Source organism: Vulpes lagopus, chromosome 7 (assembly GCF_018345385.1).
Source record: "Vulpes lagopus strain Blue_001 chromosome 7, ASM1834538v1, whole genome shotgun sequence".
NCBI classification, from domain to species: Eukaryota; Metazoa; Chordata; class Mammalia; order Carnivora; family Canidae; genus Vulpes; species Vulpes lagopus.
In genome coordinates this window covers 87,480,689-87,496,715 of record NC_054830.1, presented here as the reverse complement: position 1 = coordinate 87,496,715, position 16,027 = coordinate 87,480,689, and the positions used below count along the sequence as shown (strand labels likewise).

At 35.7% G+C, this 16,027-nt stretch overlaps 1 protein-coding gene across 2 annotated transcripts in view; it reads left to right on the top strand.

Annotated features, from left to right (window-relative positions):
• The window catches only part of IFT74 (intraflagellar transport 74), a 107,810-nt gene extending 92,703 nt beyond the window's left edge, over positions 1-15,107 (top strand). Inside the window, exons 21-22 of one of the 2 annotated variants that reach the window (XR_005988827.1) lie at positions 10,925-11,005; positions 12,949-15,107. The gene's annotated coding sequence lies outside the window, so the exon portion shown is untranslated. The remainder of the gene's footprint in view (positions 1-10,924; positions 11,006-12,948) is intronic. The other variant, XR_005988826.1, reaches the window with a different exon arrangement.
• The last annotated feature ends 920 nt before the right edge of the window (positions 15,108-16,027 follow it).

Genomic DNA, 16,027 nt, shown 5'->3' with positions numbered 1-16,027 from the left:
AACATGTTAAATTGATGCATATTATTCTGTTCTACAGATATTCTCTAAAAACAAATCCCATATTACTGAATGAGGTTTATGGTGTAGCAATTAAGCATAAGTTTTGGATTAGGTAATTGAGTTGGAATCACAACTGCCCTACTAACTTATTATATGACCTTGGGAAGTTACTTAGTCTCTGAATTTTAGTTTCTTCATCTATAAAATAAAATAATAGGGCCTAGCTCATAAGTTTGGGTCAGAGTATGCAGAATCCAAATGGCTTTAGAAAGGTAGCATGATATTAGCAGTGTATAAGAGTGCTTGTTAAAAAAAAAAAAGAAAAAAAGAGTGCTTGTTTCCCTGTACTCTGACCAACACAGGTGTTAATCCAGGTTGATAGGGCACTACTTCATTTGTTTTAGTTTTTTTAAATCAAATTGCCTCCATTAGTTTAATTAGAAACTTTATTGTGTTATGCAGGATATGCTGTTTCATACTAAAAAATAAATCTATTGGGACGCCTGGGTGGCTCAGAGGTTGAGTATCTGCTTTTGGCTCAAGGCGTGATGCCAGAGTCCCAGGATCGAGTCCCACATCTGGCTCCCTGCACGGAGCCTGCTTTTCCCTCTGCCTATGTCTCTGCCTCTCTGTCTCTCACGAATAAATAAATAAAATATTTTTTAAAATCTATTAATAAAAATAGAATTTTAAAAATATTTATTCGTTATAACTTTATAATAATGAAAGTTTAATGCTTAATAGTTACTTTTAGGGCAGCCCGGGTAGCTCCAAGGTTTAGTGCTGCCTTCAGCCCAGGGCGTGACCCTGGAGACCCAGGATCTAGTCCCACATTGGGCACCCTGTGAGGAGCTTGCTTCTCCCTCTGCCTGTGTCTCTTCCTGTCTTTCTCTCTGTGTACACACTTTCATGAATAAATAAATAAAATCTTTTAAAAAAAAGTTACTTTTAAAAGATAGTAGATTATACTTTGCTGCCTCAGTATCTTCTCTCATAATACATTGTAATGAATAATTGCTCTGAAAAAGTTAACTGACTGTATAACCCTAAGGGAAATAGGAACAATCTGTGTAGAATTAATTTATCTGATAATAACCAGAGGTGTTCTGTTTGGTCTTCCTCCAAGTCAGAGCGATTACACATAAAAACAAGCTGTGTTAGAGGAAGGACAGTAATATCTATTAGAGAGTTTTGGTATACAAGAGAGTTTGGAGGAAGCATGAGTCCAAAGAATTTATGGTCTGCTAATAAAGGCTTAGACACACACTAGGTAGGTCTTTCACAAGAGAAATATAAAAATGAGGTTTTCAAAGTTAACTTTTGTTTTATATCCACATCTTTCTGGAAAACCATAATTCTTACCATGATAACAACATGGGATACCATGGATGAAAGGCAGACTTTTAATCAATTAAAATTCTGTTTGGCACAAAGTCAGGGAAGAACTACTGTTAACCAAACTGAAATATTATCTCATTTTCTGTGTTTTCATTTTCAGCAGATAAACTCACCCTATTAGAGGAAGTCCAGACTGACATGAAAGTGAAAAAATTTGATATAGTCCATAAGTTCAACCTGAATTTTTTTTATCAAAGGATACTATAGTTCATTTTTTAAAAGCCTCTATCTTTAATTTGCTTCTTGTTAAAGTGAACTTTCCCTTAGTTTACTGGAGATGGGAAGGGCTGCCTTAGGGATTGACCAGCCCGACCTTATCCCCCCTGCCAAGGACAAAGCAGAGACCCGTATCTCAAGATTAGGGGAAATGGTTAAGAAGGAGAGGAAAAGAAAATTGCTTTTCCAGCTTCTTTAACTTCCCGTGTAACCAGAGAAAAGCAGATATCCCTTGGGAGGAAATAACAAAAGTGCTAAACAGTAGATGGATGGATGAAACCTGCGTCCCTACAGTGTACTAGAACTCTTGCCTTTATAATGTCCCTTGCTTGTGATTATCAGAAGGCCAAATGAACGTTTACTACCAATTGGTGCTACCCTCCTGGGAGTCACTACCTTTGAAGATGTTCCTTGGCTCAGTTCCTTTTCCTGCCAGAAATATCAAAGCAGTAAAAAGGGTCTGGTAAAGCTGTAAAAGTCTGGTTGTCTTGTTTCCTTTTCCAAGGGCATGCTTGAGATATCTGTTTAGACCTTAAGAGGTATTCGTAGGAGACCTTAAGAGGCAGCTGATTGAAAGAAGTATCAAGTAGTAAGAGCTAAGCAAGGCTCTTCTTGCAGAACCACTCACAACTGTATTATCTCTCAAGGTGCCCCCACCTCAGCCAGAAAAAAAAGACCCCCACAAAATAAACATTCAGAGGTTCTATATTTTCATTAAGCATAGATTGGATTTCCTTACCACAACCTCTCTGATTTGTCCAGACTTGTGATTCTTGAATTACTTCACGATACTCCTGTGTACTCCCATCCTTCCCTCAACAGTAACCTCAATAAGCATGGCAGGTATTGATGGTATATTTGCTTAATTATCTTCTTAGTAAGACTTCGGGTATGGTCTGATGAAAATAGTTTTTAAAAGAGTTTATTGGCTTGATTGTCTGAAATTCCTTACCAAGCTAATGCTTTGACATTGTGATCACAGTCTCAGAAATTTTAATGTAAACAAAAAGGACATATCCAGATGATGGTGAGAGGAGACTTGGCCCTAACACATTACACCCCACTAAGGAAAAGTCCCTGGATTTCACCTACCACATGGGTTAGATCCTTTGCCATGTCTTGTAAGAATCAGACTTTATTTCTGTTTAATTCATTGTGATGAAAGCATTGATGACATAAATATGATTAGACATTTCTTTAAACTTTCTTCATTGAAAGAGCTATCTTCTATCTAATCACTGCCAAGATTCCCTCACTTAACAGAAAAGATACATCACTTCATAAGACCCAAACTAGTCACATACTGCCCATGGCTCTTTCCTTCACCATCTTGCTCCTCTGCTTGTACATAATTATTGAAACAACTGAAAAGGCATAGGACCTTTTGAGTTTGAAGAAGTTCTTCTGTGCAACTTACCAGCTAAAGGCCTTTGGGCAACTCATTCCAGTCTCCTCGAGCCTATTTGTAGGGTTATTAATAAGTTTCCTTTGCAGTTAAGGCATATGTGGAATTGCTTTAATGTATAAAGTAACATGTAAATAAAGTAGTAGTTGCTATATTTCTTTAATTTGTTCCCATCCCCACTGCCTGCATACAAACATCTTCATCGGTACCCATTCTTCTCTCTCAGAACATACATGTCCCATCTCAGAAGCAAATGTCATAGAAGCATGGTTTCTAAGTCCTTCTACAAGAAGACCCCTCTCTGTCCAAGGCTGTTTCTTACCCTGGTGTGTATCATACCACTGCAGATTCCTTACAAATCTTTCTTAATCCCTTACCACCCCCTTTTTCCCTGTGGCTTTAGCCTTCGCTCCATTGATTTTATACTTTCAGTATAGAAATACATTCATCTTCTTCCCATTACTTTCACATTCATTGTAAAAGACTTGTCTATTATACTCCAAAGTCTTCCAAAAACTGCTGTCTATTGCATTAGACTACTTTGTTAACCAATGGTATTTTAATTACCAAAGTCAATGGACTCCTTTGGGTTGTATTCCAGTAAAATTTCTGTGTAGGTTTTAAAATGATTAACCACTCCCTCCTTGAAACTTTGTCTTTACTTGCACTTTATGACATCATAATTCTTCTACCTTTTTGTCCACTGTTCAGTTTTCCTAGGCATCTCTTCTTTTCTGCTCCTGTAAGAGGCTTAGGGAATTTTAGCTTGCCAAATTAAATAAATTCTTTCCCCTTGGCTATTGGAATCATTTCAAAGATCCCTATGTGTTAGGCTAATTTCATACTGTGATAGTGAGTTTGTGGTTGGGATAACTATATAATGAAAACTGGGTCATGACTGCTTATTTTCCAGAGACCTCTAAAGTGTCACTAGATGTAGATAATTTTTAGTAACAACTAACAAGAATTCAGTTTAAGCCTCATCTAAAGATATGTAAAGCTACAGTAGCAGAAATATAAACAATAAAAACTACATAAATGGTGCCTATGTGGCTCAGTCAGTTAAATGTCCACCTTCGGGTTAGGTTATGATTCCCAGGTCCTGGGATGGAGCCCACATTGGGCTCCCTGCTCAGCAGGGAATCTCCTGCTCCTTCTCCTTTTGCCCCTCCCCCCAGCTCATGCTCTCTAGCTTGCTCTCAAATGAATAAACAAAATCTTTAAAAAAAAAAGACTCCATTATTAAACATTTCTTGAATGCTAGTTTTATAATTATCAAGTACCAGGGTCATTTGAGCATCTTGTCCTTATCTGGTACTACTAGACTGCAGGTATTTTCTCCTTCCTCTTTAAGACAGGTTAGTAAAAAGAATTCCTTGTTTCTACTAAACTATGAGGTATTTCATCAGTGTGGGCTCCTGAGGACAGGGATGATGTCTTAGTCATCTGTGTCCTTTCTGCCAAGCAGACCACTTGACATGTTAAGTTCACAGCGAATGCTTATTGAAGTGAATTAGTTTGGTTGTGATAGACTAAACCAAATTAAAATGGCATGGGAGGGATCCCTGGGTGGCGCAGCGGTTTGGCGCCTGCCTTTGGCCCAGGGCGCGATCCTGGAGACCCGGGATCGAATCCCACGTCGGGCTCCCGGTGCATGGAGCCTGCTTCTCCCTCTGCCTGTGTCTCTGCCTCTCTCTCTATCTCTCTGTGACTATCATAAAAAAAAAAAAAAAAAAAAATGGCATGGGAGATGCTTTGGAAAGCAGTTTGGAAGTTCCTTAAAAAGTTAAACCTAGATTACTATATGACTTAAAAATTCTACTTATAAATACGTACCAGAGAAATGAAACATATTCACACCAAAACTTAAATGTAAATGTTCACAGCAGCATTATTTATAGTAACCTAAAAATAGAAACAGTCCAAATGTCCATCAACGAGTGGATAAATAAAATGTGGTATGTGTATACACATACACATACACATACACATAGACACACACTGGAAGGAACATCATTCAGCCATAAAAAGGAGTGAAGTACCAATATATGCTAGAACATTATAAGCTTTAAAACATGCTAAGTAAAGCTAATCATAAAAGCCTACAAAATATTGTATTGTTTTGTTTATATGAAATATCCAGAATAGACAGATTAATAGAAAGTAGGTCAGTGATTGCTTAGAGATAAGAGTTGAGGGGATGATAATGAAGTTGCAATGTTTATTTGAGGGTATTGAAAATGTTCTAAAATTGATTGAAGTGATGCTTGTACAACTCTGGATATTTAAAAAATTTTTAAGTATATACTTTATGATAAGGGATTTTATGACATGTGAATTACATCTCACTTTTTAAAAAGAATACTAAGGGGGTACCTGGGTGGCTCAGTTGGTTAAGCATCTGACTTGGGCTCAAGTCATAATCTTGGGTTGTGGGATAGAGCCCTGCATCAGGCTCCCTGCGCAGTGGGGAGTCTGCTTGTCTCTCTCTCTCTCTTCCTCTGCCCCTTCCCTCACTCGTACTCACTTGCTGTCTCTCAAATAAATTTTTAAAAATAAATAAGAACACTAAAAAAAGTTAAGGGAACTACATATAAATAATAAATCTACACTTTGGTTATTGTGGAAGAGACTTTTCATAAAATTATTCATTATTTTTTTTAAAAAAGGAAAGGGCATAGAGGTTAAGGGATACAGTTACTTAAGAGCCCTTTCAACATTCTCTTGGATTCTGCTCAGAAACAGAAGTGTCTAAAACTCTATTTTTCTTCCCTAGCATCACTACTGTAATCCAAAGGGAACTTTTTGAAGCTTATTCAAAGATAGGCCAGTTTTCTATTCCTCTAAGGATGTTTAGAAAGATAGATAGATAGATAGATACATACATACATACATACATGGAGAGGTGATTATACTTGTTGGAGAAAAAACAAGTTCAAACTTGCCCTTTTGTAAATATAATTCAGGAAGAGTTCTTTTTTGTGGAGTATTGGGATGGGTGAGAATTTTGATAGCTTTTCTACTATAATATTTTTGACATTTGCAGAAATTGTTTCAGTTTTCCCTTGTTTTTTCTGTTGTTGAGGCACCATCTGTTGAAATTCATCATTTAAGCTCCCATTTGTTCCCTAGCCGTATTTTGAAGGTCAATGATTTGGTTATTTTTAAGCAGGACTTTTATTTCAATGGTTCGACTGTTTTTTTCTCTAAGAATGTATACAAAGAAAAGTAAACGTGAAGGCACTGTAACTTAGTCTGGGTGCAGACTTAGAGCCCCTGTACAATTTGTACATTTTATCATCATGTTAGTCATTTTATGTCTGTGGAGCTGCATTTGGAAAATGAAGCACAAATCTGTCTACTTTTTGAGAAAGCGCTAATGATTAAATAGATAATGCTTTAAAAATATTTTGAATTAAAGGTATTTTAATACATTCATATACTATAATTCATTCACACGTCTATTCAGAGGTGAAGCTCTCTAATCTTGTAGGAGGAAATACTTCTCTGCTGATTTAGAACAGTGCTGTCCAGTAGAAATATAATATGAAGTACAAATGTGTTCTAGATATGTGTTTAATTTTCTAGTACCTACATTTAAAGGGAAAAGGAAACAAGTGAGGGATGCCTGGGTAGCTCAGTGGTTGAGCATCTGCCTTTGGCTCAGGGTGTGATCCCGGGGTCCTGGGATCAAGTTCCGCATCAGGCTCCCTGCATGGAGCCTGCTTTTCCCTCTGCCTCTGTCTCTGCCTTTCTCTCTGTTTCTCATGAATAAATAAAATCTTTTAAAAAAATGAAATTCATTTTAATATATTTAATTCAATATATTCAAAGTACCATGTCAACATGTAATCAACAAAACAATTATTGAGATATTTTATGGGTTTTTTTCTGTTCTAAATTTGTGAGTTTTTTTTTTTAAGATTTTATTTATTCTTTTTTTTTTTTTAAGATTTTATTTATTCATGAGAGAGAGAGAGGGGCAGAGACACAGGCAGAGGGAGAAGCAGGCCCCATGTGGGGAGCCTAACATGGGACTTGATCCCGGGTCTCCAGGATCACACCCTGGGCCCAAGGCAGCGCTAAACCGCTGAGCCACCCAGGCTACCGTTATTTATTTATTCTTGAGAGACACAGAGAGAGAGAGAGAGAGAGTCAGAGACAGACAGAGAGAGAAGCAGGCTCCATGCAGGGAGCCCGACGTGGGACTCGATCCTGGGATTCCAGGATCACGCCCTGGGCCGAAGGCAGGCACTAAACTGCTGAGCCACCCAGGGATCCCAATTTTTGAGTTTTTATTACGTATTTTACACCTTATAGCTGGTCTCATTTTCGACAGGCCACATTTCAAGTGCTCAATAACAACATATTGATAGTGGCTACAAATTGGACGGCATAGATTTAGAATTTATAAATTTTTATTCTGAGTATAGCAAAGGGATGAGCCATGGGAGGAAGCCAAATGACAGTTTTGTTAAATAATGGAAAACTGTTTCATAAGGGGGAAAAAACTTTTCCTATGTGAGTTTACAATCTAAAGTAGGACTTTCTGCATTCTTTTTGATTAGTCTTAATACTTTTACAGGCCTATTTGAAAAGTAATCTTAATCAGGTCCAATGAAGAAAAAAAATTATTTAGAAGTTAGGAAAATTTTAGATACTTTCTTCTGAATGGGACCTCTGAAGGAATCTGACTGGCCAGATCTTCTTAACTTCAGGAATTGAAAGTATCAGAGGATTTGTGACTTGTGCTTACATTTAATAACTCCAAAATTTAAAAACATTGTATAGCCTATATTATATATAATATGTTAATTAGTATAATTAATAATTAGTACAATACATTATTTATATAATATATTAATAATATATAACTATATAGTATTTTATATTATTTTATGTAATGCCATTATCAATAATATTTTCCTCATATATCTGTGTATCTAAATAGCAAACTTCTATTGCCTGAATTGAAAAGCTTTGAGTTACAGAGCTGCTCTAAGAAAGCCTCTCATCTGAGACAACCTTTGGAAGAAAATCAATACGGGAAAGAGTTTTTTCTAGTCTCTCCTCCTGTGCCCCCATTTTCCCTGTCAAAAATTGCATATTGAAAAGTCTATTTGATTAAGTATACTATACCTTTTATTTAAAATAATACTTACACTAGGGGGGGGGGGCACCTGGATAGCTCATTCAGTTGAGCATCCACTTCTTGATCTCACCTCAGGTTTTGATCTCAGGGTTGTGAGTTCAAGCCCCGCATTCATTATATTCCATGTTGGGCGTGGGGCCTACTTGAAAGGGAAAGGGAGGAGAAAGAGGGTAGGGGAACAAAACTTACAATGGGAACTAATAGAAGTTTAGATGCAGCTACAGACAGTTCTCAATAGAGATTTATTTTAACATGACTTTTGACACTTAGTGAATGATCAAATATTGTTATTTTACAATGTTTAAAGAAGGCTGGGTCACAGAAATAAATTGCATTCTCCTCCCTCTTGAGCTCTGCATGAAACTCTCCCTGCCCCCTTTTCAGCCACACTCCCTCTCCCCAGGCCTTCCTCTCAACCTCACAGATCTCTGGCACTAGTATCTGCAGAGGAAGGAGTGGGGATGAAGGCAAGTGGATTAAAACAATGGGGAAGGGAAGAAGACAGAGTAGGCAAAGTATCTTGTGACCTTAAAATAACGAGCTGTGTTTTCCTGTGTGTCTGGTAAACTGTCTCTAAAGACAATTCCAAAAAAGAAGCTATAAAAATGTTTAGAATAAAGACAACATCCTTGGGCTAAGAGCCTGCCCTACCAAGTTTGCTACAATGAAGTTTATCACACTTTTGAATGTAACTGAAAAGCAGATTTTAGTATTTGGAAGATGAGGAATGGGAGTGAGGTGAAGTCGGTTTTACTACTTGAAAACCATTATTTATAAATGCAGTACAATCTTTTGAAAGAATTGACAAAAGAAGTAGTGTTCCTCCTGTTCCCATCTGTTTTTAAAAATAATCAGGACTTCTTGGTTGAGATAGAAATAAGTTTCCAGTTCTGTTGATTCAGAGTAAAACTGCTGTGTGCCTCTAAATTTTTCAAATTTTTTACATTAAAGCAACATGGCGAATGAACAAAGTGAAAATTTCAATGCAAGTAAGATTTTTTAATAGCTGTGGTGTACAGAATATTACTTCCCAAAGATGTTCACATCCTAAATCCCACAACCTGTGAATATGTACCTTACATGTTAAAAGAGACATTATAATTGTGATTAAATTAAGGATCTTGGGATGGGAGGATTATTCTGGATTAACTGTGTGTGCTCAGTGTCATCACAAACATCCCTTTAAAAAGGAAGCAAGAGGGTCAAAGTCAGGGAGATAAAATGTGAAGAATAGAAGCAAAAATTGGAATGATGTAATTTGAAAATGGAGGAAGGGATATGAGCCCTTCTAAAAGCAGGGCAGCTTCTAAAAGCTGGGAAAAGAAACAGAATCTCCCCTAGAGCCTTCAAGAAGATTTTAGCCTCAGACCTCTCAGACTTGTGACCTACAAAACTGTAAGGATAAAAAATTTATGTTGCTTTAAGCCACCAAGTTTATGGTGATTTATTATAGCAGCAGTATGTGCAACATAAGCCTCAACCCTTTGCAATTTTTATCAACTATAGTTTCTGTCTTCGCATTTAATTGTCACAATTTCACTGCCAATAACAGGAACTACTAATGGTGTAAAATCCATCATGGTGAAACCAAATCATACCTGTACATATAAAGGGAACCATACTAGCAAATAAGGGTGCCTATTTACATTTATCAAACTCATTCAACTAACAGATACTGAATAAAAAAGTGACCTAAGATCAACAAAATTCCTGCCCAGATAGAACCTACATTCTAATGCAAGAGACAGGTAATAACAGTGCTATTTCATATGATAACTTCTCTTTGTAAATGCAAATACTGACTGGTTTTGGAAAAGTAAACCAAGTGTCTCTTTGTAAACCCAACTGCCATGAATCCTTTACTACCATAAGATGTTTTTCCTGAAGCATTCAAGTAAAACCTCTAGGAGTTAGTTCCTCTAGACATAGCATCCCATCTGTTTCATACCAATTTTCTCAAATTTTATGGGATAATCACTTTCTAAAGAAGACATAAATGAATATTACAGCCTCTGTCCTGATAATCCACCTCTAGCCTTAATGCCATGTTCTGGCCAAATCCCAGAATAACCCAGGACTGTGAGTCTCAAGTTGGCTCCAAAATCTTTGTATAAGAGTATTTTAGGGATAGTAATTTCATTGAGAGTGTGGCTAGGAAACATTGAGGTCTTAAAGTTCTGTTTGAATAGAAAGCAGACCATTTATTTGGGGAATAGTAATGTAGGTTTGGGGGTGGAATTCAAAAGCTTCCCCTAAGCCATGCATTGCTACTGCCACTGTAAGATGGGCAGTCAGTTAAAGAAGATCTAGTTACTCCACGGGCAACTTGAGAGAAGGTCTGAATCAAATGAGAAAGTTGGGATCAAGGGAACCATTAACTAAAAGCACCGTTAACTAGGAATATAGTAGGCACCAACCAATCTCTGTTAATGTTCTGCCTTTGTGTTACATGGAAGTAGAGCACCTCCTACAACATGTGAATGTGTAATATTCTTACCTTTATGCCTGAAGTCATTAAGCAGTAATTGTTCTAAATGACTGTAAGTGACATTTAGTGGAACTGCACAGGGAATTTCATCCTATCCTGTTTTTGCCCAATAAGATAAAACTCCAAGTAGATAGTCTACGTGCAAAAACAGATTTAAGAGACAGCCTTAATTCCTTTCTTTCCCTTACACTTCAATTCAGCAACAGCTTCTAAAATATTACTTGATTAATCTATTTTTTTTCCATTTCTTTTATTATAATGCTAGGTCAAGTCGCCATTGGATTTTTTTCTTGAACCTTAACTGATCTCTTACTTCTCTACAATCCATTCTTTAAGAGCAGCTATGGTAATACTTTATATTTTTTTGAAAAATATTATAAGTTGAGTAAATACAAAGAGTTTTATAACAAATGTCTGTATACTCAACACCCAGAATTAGCAAGTTAATATGTTGTCATTACAGATATGAATGGCATTTGAAATATGATAGAAATAGATGCTTTAAGAATAGTGATGTCTTTCTCATTCATTTTGTCAGTTCTGTAGCCCAGAATGAATCACCCTGTTAAATTTGTTGTTTATATTTTGGGGCAGTTTTTACATTTTTATCCCATATTTATGTTTATGAACAAATAAATAGGATAGTTTCATATGATTAAAAATTTTACACAAAAGAATCATTCTGGACCTTCTTTTTTCTGCTAATTACTTCGTTGAAAGCTATCCCTGTTGATTCTTACAAATTTTGTTTGTTTATTTGAATTGCTGTGTATTTTATTCTACTCTATAAATATACTACAGTTGGCTTTTTTCTTACTGATTTTCATTTCTTACTGATTTACATTTAGGTTGCTCTACAGTTTTCTCTATTACAATGCCCTAGTGAACATCCTGATATGTGACTCTTTGTATGAATGTAAATGACTTTCATTACCTGGATTTTTGTAAAATTGCTAGATCATAGGGTATGCACATTTTCAATTACTTCCCCAAAGTGGTTCTCCTGATCTCTTTTTTTTTTTTTTTTTAATTTATTTATGATAGTCACAGAGAGAGAGAGAGAGAAAGAGAAAGAGAGAGAGAGAGAGGGAGGCAGAGACACAAGCAGGCTCCATGCACTGGGAGCCCGACGTGGGATTCGATCCCGGGTCTCCAGGATCGCGCCCTGGGCCAAAGGCAGGCGCCAAACCGCTGCGCCACCCAGGGATCCCTCTCCTGATCTCTTAAACGTGGTATTTTTAAAGTTGAAATTTTGATTGTTGTTTTAATGGAATTTCCATGATTTAATGGAATTTCCATGATGTAAATATCCTGTTGGATATTAATTTTTCTTTTACGAATTACCTGTTTATATCTGTTGCCTATTACTGTTTTGGAGCCTAATTATGTTTTATATACCTTATCTTTCACTTTGTATTGGATGTTATTTGTCATTCAAAATTTTTAGTCAAAGTGATTTTTTTTTTAAGATTTTATTTATTTATTCATGAGAGACACATAGAGAGAGAGAGGCAGAGACACAGGCAGAGGGAGAAGCAGGCTCCATGCAGGGAGCCTGACATGGCACTTAATCCTGGATCTCCAGGATCATGGAGGGCCAAAGGTGGCGCTAAACCGCTGAGCCACCCGGGCTGCTCTCTAAGTGATGTTTTAAAAACACTAATTAGATCATAATCCTCCCCAGCTTAAAATCTCAAATGACTTCTCACTGCTAAATACTTTGCAACGTGTTCTTTATGATCTTGGGGAAGGCTGTTCTGACCACGCAATCTGACTTTGTCCCCCTCTATTGCTCTTCTTCGTACTTATATTTCTATCTCTTTCTGGTATATTCTTAAGTGTTTGATTAATGTTGCATCCACCCTCCAACCAGCCTAGAAATTGAGCTCCATAACAGAAGAGACTGTCCTTTTTACTATAGTATCCAGCAGTGCCTCGAGCAATTTTAGTAGGCTTGTGTTTTTTGTTGTTGTTGTTAACAAAAAATGAAACAATGACCTTACTATATAAATCCTGTGTTATTTGTAGTATATATCAGTATATAATAGAATGTGGACCCATTCATTTTCAGTAATGCCTGGAATAATGCTTGGTAGTTAGGTATCTGGTAGATACTCAACAAATATTTTAAAACAAATTAATGATTATTTTTATCATTGCCATAAAATCCTGTATTGAGAAACTTATACATAGTATTGGATGGCCAAAAAAATGTTGGATAGTCAACAAAACCAGATAAGTAGCACTCATCATAGAATTTTTTTCTTGATAGGCTTTTCTTCTTTATAGATACACCACATATCAAAGAAGCTCAGACTTACATCAGCTAAGAAGATTGGGAATATCACTACAACAACCCTTCCAAGAGAAGAAAGGGTTAACAATACAGAGGAAATCTGGTTTCAGAACAATGGGGAACTAATATAGAATAGTGGTTAAGAGTATGGGTTCTGGAGCCAGACAAATAAGAGTTTTAATCCTGTCTGCCACTTGCTAGCTGGGTAATCCTGTATCACCTGCCTTTTCTAATTCTCATTTTTAGCAACCACAAAATAAGGAATATAATGTCTCCCATCTAGCATATAGATGAAATGAATTAATAAGGGAAAGCATCTGCACAGTGCCTGCCACCAAATTGTTCAATAAATGGTAGCAGTTAATATCATCAAATTGAAGTTATTCTGTATTTCCAGATACATAAAAATACAGAGATTTTAAGTTGTAATGGCATTTTAAGATTATAGTAGTTATAATATGCTAAGGAATACTTTTTCATTATGAGAACAAATTGCTTCAGGTGATTTACTTCCTATCTTTACTTCTGGTTTCCATTGATGAATCATTACAGATTTGTGCAAATTTCAAATATATTGCCTAAGCCTTTGTATAAAAAATGTTCATTTCTTTATTAATACATATATGTATAAAATTTTAGATAATACATAAATGTGAATACATACGTATCTTTAGTGATAGTTTTTAAAAATCTCTCTCTTCCCCCACTTCAGCCGTTTATTCCCCACTTCCATGGTAGTGCATGTTAACAGCCTAATATGTACCCATCCATTTTTTCTCTTGATTTATATAAATACCTTCAATTCATTGGGGTATAACATGAATTCATACTTTAATAGCAGCACAATATTCCACAGTTCAGATATAACAATATCTATCTAGCATTTCCCCAATTATTGAGCGATCATTTTGTTTTCATTTCTTGTCGCTACAAATTATGCTACAATTAACATCCTTAAGTGTCTTTATCTACTGATGTGATTATTTCATTGGGATATATTCCCAGGAGTAGGATTGCTAGGTTGAAGGAAATGTGCGTTTTAAATTTTAATATATATTGATAAGTGTTTTCCACTAGAAGCAAGAAATGTAGAAACATTTTATGTCACTTTTACCAAAAATGCCACTTATATATAACAGTTATGTAACAATAAATGTGCAATACTTTTGAAAAAACAATAAACTTCTGGTAAGGAAGTTTAAAACAAAGATGCATTCCATTGGGATATGTTCTCCTTTTTAATTACTGTAATTGGGAAGTGGATTTGAGTAGGAGATGGGGGCAGGGGAGAGGAGACTTTAAAAAGAAAGGATACTGAAATAGAAATCTTTCCAAGTTTACTTTCATCAATAGGTGACTTTCCCCTCCATAAGTGTGCTGTTCTAAAACAGGATGTCTGAGCATCCTGGTAATACACAATCATGTGGCTGTTACACACTTTTTTTTTGCAAGTTCATTGGCATATTCTTTTGGCTACATGTTTTGTGGTGTCCAGCATACTAATTTTTACTACTTGAACATTTTTCATTAATTTTCTGTAGTAAGGAGTGGAGAAAAGAGACAGTTCCAAGAACAAAGGTTGCCTTGTGAAAGAAAGTACAGACATGTTATCAAGTCCTTCAGCAAATGCAAGTGAAGTCTTAGCAGAGTTAATTGCTCAGTTCAAGTTTACAGTGTATCTTTGTAGGGAGCAGAATAAAATACATGATTTGCAAGTTGGAATGAAAAAAATCTTCATAAAACAAAGTTATCAGTCTATTCCTATTAATAGAATACTAATAGAGGCTAGTGAGCATTTTAAATATTTCTCCATTAGTAATTTCTATTAGGAAATAGGAGTTTTGTGTTATATAATAAGGTTTGACATACTGAATTTGCACATTTAAAAATATGATAGATGAAAATTGGCTAAAAGGAAACTGTTCAAAATGGTAAAAATCTTGTAAGACCTTTCTCCTGCAAACCAACAGGAAAAGAGCCTGATTTATTCATGGCCAAGTGAACTACTTAAAGAAGACAACAGGAAGATGACATTTGAAACAAAGTAGATATAAAATATTACATTATTTCAAGAATAAATCAAACTCTTCTACAAATATATTTAATTAAACAAAATATCAAGAAATCTAGGTGATGGTAGTACTTCCTTAATATTTCATTTTCTTGCTCTTTGCATCACACATTCTGTGCTTCAGATGAGAACATTCTGGAAAACATATATGTACATATATAGTATGTATGTATAATTTTTTCACTGAGAATTTGTCATCTTTTTAAAAGATTAAACAGGCTCAATTTTATTGCTTTTTTAAACTTTAAATTAAGTGGGTAATATGTTCCAAAAAAGATTCTTCCTCAATTCCTAGAAAAAGGGGTAGAATATATAACATTCTTTTACAATAACATTGGAATTGTTTTTCTTCATCAGCTCTAGGTTTGGACAAGCTCGAGGCCTGGTCCTTATTAGGTTTTCACTGAACTGAAAGAAGGGGGTGAAGCTACAGACCAGGCATATCTTCCAGTGTACTGTATCTCTTCTTTTAAGTCTATATCTTCAAAGAGAGTAATGATTAAAGGGCAATTTAAACTATCAAGCCAAAGAAATGCACACACTTAATTCCTAACTGTCAAAGGTATGATTCACAATTTGGTTGCAAAACTGGAGGAAAAAAGGAAACTTTTGGAACTAGAATAAACATAAATACAAACAGTTGTACAAGGTCTTCTGTGACTCCAAGTGGTCCTTTCCGTAATTTGGAGAATTTTTTTGAGAAGGGTACCCTGGAAATCCAAAACCTATCTAGCAGCAACTCAAATTCAACACAAACCAGATGGATTCATTTTCCTCCCTAGCCTCTCTTGTTGCTGTTGACTTCTGTATGACCAATCCTCATAGCTGTGTTCTATTTATATTTTGTATTCTGTTATTCTATATGCATTTTTAGACCACAACAGGAAAATCCCACTGAATTTACTCTTTAATAAATATTATGTAATATAACTTCTCCAGACTTCAGTTCCTTGTTTGTAAATGAGGAATCAAACCACGTAGGTAGAAAAATTTTAGACTCG